At 48.8% G+C, this 6,188-nt stretch overlaps 1 pseudogene; it reads left to right on the top strand.

Moving 5' to 3' along the window:
* The first annotated feature begins 2,252 nt into the window (after nt 1-2,252).
* On the top strand, nt 2,253-4,823 carry LOC102890954 (annotated as a pseudogene).
* Nucleotides 4,824-6,188: the final 1,365 nt, after the last annotated feature.

The raw sequence follows: 6,188 nt of genomic DNA, 5'->3' as shown, positions 1-6,188 counted from the left end.
GTCGAGGACAGTGCTTAGGTGATTCTTCTGCCTAACAGCCCCCCAACCCCAAACCCTCGTGATGCTCACTGTGTTGAAGACCCAATAAAGCTTCTCTATGAAGCTGTCCTCACCTCCCCACACACCTGGGAATCACCCCAAAGAGCCTCTCTCAGAGCCCTCATGACTCATTCATTACATTGAAATATAGTAGACCTTTAAACAATGCAAGGGTTAGAGGCCCCAACCCGCTTTCCTTACCCCCAGGAGAAAATCCCCATATAACTTTTGACTTCCCAAAAACCTAACTGATAATATGTGTTAATTGACTGTTTATGTTATCTGTAAGGCTTCTGGCCTTACAGATAACATAAACAGTCAATTAACACATATTCTGTATCTTATATGTATTATACACTATATTCTTATAATAATGTAAGCTAGAGAAAAGAAAACATTATTTAAAAAATCATAAGAAAGAGAAAATACATTTACAGTATGTATGGAAAAAATCAGCATATAAATGGACCCACGCAGTTCAAACCTGTGTTGTTCAAGAGTCAACTATAGTTTCTTTGTGGTTTGTCTCCCTTACCAGAGTGTGACCCCCTCAAAGACAGAGGGCTGTACCCTCATTTTGCATCTACAGCTCCCAGGGGCAGAGCCATGTGGTGGTCACTCCTAGATGTTAGTAGAATGAATAAATGGACTCAACAGTCTTGCCTGTTCTAGAAGGCGACTGACTGGATGAGGAAAACATACTGATTCTTCTCGATTCTACAAGGGTGAAGGTGAAAACGGCAACTTAAGAACGAGAAGTGTGCTCTAAGAGGTAGGCCTCAGGGGTCCCAGGGACTCTGAAGGTCCAGACTATTGGCTTCCTGCCATGCTGGGCCCAAGCACGAGTTAGCAGGAAGAGTGGGAGAAAAAAGTGAGCATTTACTGTATGTGTAACTGACTTCCGTGAATGACTTCCCCAGGGAAGGATGAGGACACATTTGGTTTTAGAGAAGGCTCCAAACAGCCACAGTAAGTCTCAGTGCAGTCCAGCAGCTCTCCTTCGAAGAAATCTTGGACTGCATAAGTGCAGGGGTCCCCAACCCTGGGGCTATGGACCGGTACTGCTCCGTGGCCTGTTAGGAACTGGCCACACAGCATGAGGTGAGCAGCAGGTGAGGGAGTGAAGCTTCATCTGTATTTTCAGCCACTCCCCAGTGCTAGCATCACTGCCTCAGCTCCACCTCAGATCATCAGACATTAGATTCTCATAGGACCACTGGTCCCTGGTGCCAAAAAGGTTGGAGACCACTGATAAGTGAGTGAGCCCCAGCAGAAACTGCTGTCGCTCCAGTAACCTGCGAGCTTTGCAGAAGAGAGGCTATGACTACTCCCTAATTTGGGGTCCTCAGCCTCTTGCTGTGCTGGGTGCTGCATTTCTCAATAAATGCTGCATGAATGGCCACAACCATTTTGCACCTTAGTCTTGGTGGGAGGCAGGGCACTTGCACAAAGTCAGGCGCCATGCAGCATTTATTCTATGTTTTCTCCTCCCTTCTCCCCTCACTATATTTCATTTTTTTAAAAAAAAATTTCTGGGTCCTTCCCTTTCCCCAAGCTCCACTCCCAGCAATTTAATTTAAAAAGTTTCAATGGGCCTAACCCACTCTCCTTTCATCCAAACATCCAATCGGTCACGTGAGAAGTCAGTCACATTATACTTGTAGGGGCTGTGACTTTGAATTGAGTTGGAACTGGAAGATGGTGGGTCCAGTGCCAGGTTTATAAAAGCAGGAGGCAAGAAGTTCAGACTTCACAGCTTCTGTAGTTCTTGCTGACCACTGTGTCAGCTTTCCTTCTTTTCTTTTTCTTCAGAGGTGAGAACAGTTAGGGTACAAGCTGCAAACACAGAGCTTCAGGGTCTCTTATACCTCTGGAGTGAAACCAGAGGTGGGGAGGTGGTTAGAAGAATGGAGCCTAGCGAAGCCCCAGGAGCTCTGGGGAAGAGCCACTCAGGAAGGAGAAAGTACGGGATAAGACTGCTGGGAAATGTCCTGGACATGGCCCTGGGATCAGTCATGGACAGCAGGGGGTGAGGAGAGCTCAGGCTGGGCAAGTGAGTTTGACTTTTCAAATTACATCTACCATGTCTTAGACTCTGGGCTAAGCACTGAAATGGGGAGAGGATGCTAGACAGGAGCAGAGTGGAGGGGACTAGAGGAAAGAAAAGGAGAACAATTTGTCCCACTGTCCCTCCCACTAAGGAACTGACCGCCATGGTCAAAGAGAAGACCCATATCAATATCGTGGTCACTGGCCATGTAGATTCTGGCAAGTTCACCACCACTGGGCATCTCATCTACAAATGTGGAAGCATGGACAAGAGAACCATCGAGAAGTTTGAGAAGGAGGCAGCAGAGGTAAGGCACTGACTGCGTGTAGGGGCAGCAGAGAGTGAGGAGGTGTCCTTTTGTGTGGGTGGGTATAGTGCAGAGTGCAGAGAGCAGGATGCACTTTGAAGGTCTAAGGTGCCACTGCTAAAGTCTGAAGTAGTAGACCTGTCTGCTGGCCACCAATGCATTATGCTCCCTACCCGTCCCCAGATGGGCAACGGTTCCTTCAAGTACGGCTAGGTGCCGGACCAAATGAGGGCAGAGAGGAAGCGTGGCATCACAGTTGGCATCTCCCTGTGTAAGTTTGGGACCAGCAAATACTACACCACCATCATCAATAGCCCAGGCCACAGAGACTTCCATGAGAACATGATCGCAGGCTCTGTCCCAGGTAAAGAAGCGGTCCATGCCACCAGGGGTCTCCCAAGGCGGGGAGGGGAAGTTGGGGTTTTATTCTGGGGGCAGGAGAAGGATGGGGTGTCCTAAGCCTTGGAAGAAGCCTTCTTCACCCATGTTAAGCATCAAGTTTGAAAGTTCCATCACTCTAGTGAGGCTCAGAGGTACTGTTGCCCTTTGGGGCCAGGGTGGAGACCAAATATTCTGACACGTGGACAGGTACAGGAAAGAACTAAAAGCTCATGTATGGGACTAAATGAGAGTCTAACTGGGTTCCAGGACCCCTGTGCTCAGCAGCTGGGAGGTGGGGCAGGATGTGGGAGTGGGGCATCAATGAATCCATGTGCACCATTCGTAAGTTTCTGGGGGCACGTCCCCCAGCTTGACAATGGGATCTGGGCCTGACCAATGCGCCAGACTTCCTCCCAGCCCATTTGATGCCTCCACCACTCACCCCGCCAGTCCTTGTCTCCCCTGTGTCCCTGCGCAGTGCAGACGGACTGCGTAGTGCTCATGGTGACTGGAGGCGTGAGCGAGTTTGAGGTGGGCACTTCCAAGAATGGGCAGACCCGGAAGCACGCACTGCTGGCCTGTGCACTGGGTGTGAAGCAGCTCATCGTGGCCTTGAACAAGGTGGATTTCACTGAGCCCATCTACGGTGCCGTGTGCTTCCAGGAGATCAGTCCTGGATTGGGGGTGCTTCGGGAACCGCACCCCAAACAACTTTGGCGCTACATTCCCCGCCCCCTTCCCCGCAGATGCCCTGGTTCGAGGGCTAGACGGTGGAGAGGAGGGAGTGAAGTGCCACTGGGGTGACTCTGGAAGCTCTAGACTCTATCCTCCTGCCCGCTCATCTGGTCAACAAGCCCCTGAGGCTGCCTCTGCAAGACTGTACAAGATTGGAGGTGACTGAGGGTTGGGGGGTGGTAGTGGTGGGGAAGGGGGAGACCACTACTTTATGAATTTAGGAGTTAAGAATGAGCTGGGGTGTCGACCACAGCTTCTGGGCTGGGATAAAGTGCAAAAGCATATAGCCTTTCCAACGTACCCAATGCACAGTTTAAAGAGCCACAGATCCATTCAGTGTGGAAGCCAGTTTCTCACTGGGTGGGTCTGGGACAACCCTGACTACCCTTCTCCTACTGAACAAGCATTGGCACTATGCCCATGGGCCAAGAGGAAATTGGCTTCCTGAAATCTGGGATACTGGTCACCTTTGCTTGCCCCCACCCACCCCCACCTCACCACAGAGGTCAAGTCTGTGGAGATGCATCATGAAGCCCTGCCTGATGCTCTACCTGGTTACAACGTGGGCTTCAATGTGAAGAGTGTGTGCATGAAGGACATTTATGGAAATGTGGCTGGAGACAGCAAGAACAACCCTTCCACGGACGCCGGCAATTTTATGGCCCTGGTAAGTGCCCAGGAAGCTGAGGGCCTGAAGGCAAGAGGGGTGTTGATGGTGGCACGAATGCTTCTTAGGAATTAGCCCTGGTTTCAGTTGAGGCTCCAGGTTGGAGATTAGGCCCCAGAACACACATTCCACCTGTCTCTCCTAATTCCATTCAGCCCCCTGCCGGGTGATTATTTTAAACCACCTTGGCAGAGCCACGCTGGCTATGCCCCAAATGTGACTGCCATGCCACCCACATCTCCTGCAAGTTTGCTGAACTGAGGGAAAAGATTTACCAGCGCTAGCCAAGAAGGGAGGCACAACCCCCAGGACCCTGAAGACAGGTGACGCAGCCATTGTGCAGATGGTCCCTAGCGAGGCCCTCTGTGTGGAGACTTTTTCTGGTGCCAACCTTGGGGTGAGCGAAGAATCGTACCCAGCCATGGGAGGAAAGCCTCACCTCCTCTCACTGAGGAATGACTGGCTCAGGCGCGTTTCCTTCGGTGCCCCTTTCCAGAAATCTCATTCTTTGTTCCTCTTCCAGGCCTTTTGGCCATGCGGGACATGATGCAGACAGAGGCTTTAGAGTCATCAAGGCCATGGATAAGAAGTCACCTGCTTCTGGCAAAGTCACCAAGTCAGCGGCAAAGGCAAGCAAGAAATGAAGCACGTTCGCTCACCCTGCAATTTCTTTGGCAATCTCTACTGTAAAAATTTCTTTACATTAAAATTATTTTAAATTACTTTCATTAAAACAAATCTATGTATTTCCTGAGTGGGATTCATAGAACTTAACTAGCTGTCCTGGTTTCTCCCAAGGGGAAAAACATGAGGTAAGCGCGGAACCTGGAGGTAGATTAACACTGATAGCCCACAGGCCTCAAAGCATTCACGCTCTGGCCTGTGAAGATAATTCAGGGTCCTGTACTGTATTCTCATGCCAAGGGCTCTATCTCCTTCTTTTCACCTATTTTCCACCAAAACTTTGTCCTCTCTGGCTTGTCCTCCCTGGGAGAAAGTGGAATTGCTCTGGGATGTGAAGGGTATACTCATAAGGGCACAGGTGGGACAGATCTCAGGGCCAATAGTACATCTGCATGATACCTGGTGCTAGTTGTCTATCATCCAGAGCCATGGTAGAACAGCAGATGCCAAGAGCACTCAGCTGAGAGTAGGGTGGGAACTCTGACGAGTTCATTTGGAAGCTTGGGCTCAAGGTGCTACCCAACATGGTAGTCTAAATTAGGTAATATGCCTGGAAGATGTGGAACGAATGGATGGAGCCACATAGGCCTTGTTCCTTAATTTTTGTTTGTTTTTCATTAATGGATACTGCAGGAGAACTCATGAGATTCAATAAGCTAAATTATCCTCTTATTCAGCATATGCTGAGAGTAAGGTCCCCAAGGTCTGCCTGTGGTGGTGTCTTCATTCATTCATCAATTGTTGGCACTTAACATGTGTCAGATGTTGTTCTGACACCATGGATTTATCTCGTGGGTGGAGTCAGGCAAAGATCAAGTGATGATCAATGCATGAAGAAAGTGAGTAAAGAGAATGGTCGAGGTGGGATACAAAACAGTGAAGGCTATTACATTAATTAAAGCAAGATGGAGAATTGAACCAGGGTGGTAGTCATGTTGTTAAGTGGTAAGAAGTTCTGCATGTATTTAGAAAACGATAATTTTTTTTTAAAGATTAGATATGTAGTATGACGAAAGGGAGTCAAAGGTGATGTTCAGGTTTTTGGCCTGAGGAATTAGAAAGTTGGGGCTTCTATGATGAGAAGTGGGGATGGGTTGCTCACTAATGGAGATGCTGGTTTGGACAGAGGGGAGAGGTCTAGTCTGAGGTCAACTGAGAGTGATTCAAACATGGAAGTAGTATCCTTGCTCCTAACCTTCACCTAGGAGGAGCTAGGACATGCACGTAGATCCTGCATTCCTTGAAGGAAACTAATCAACTGCACAATAATTGCAATCAGTTCTTTATTGGATAAACCATTAAGCTTCAAACATTGAAAGTGTTAT

Source organism: Pteropus alecto, unplaced genomic scaffold, assembly GCF_000325575.1.
Source record: "Pteropus alecto unplaced genomic scaffold, ASM32557v1 scaffold12, whole genome shotgun sequence".
In the NCBI taxonomy this organism is placed as follows: Eukaryota; Metazoa; Chordata; class Mammalia; order Chiroptera; family Pteropodidae; genus Pteropus; species Pteropus alecto.
Note: the sequence above shows the minus strand (reverse complement) of the source record. Positions and strands in the feature narration are given on the sequence as shown.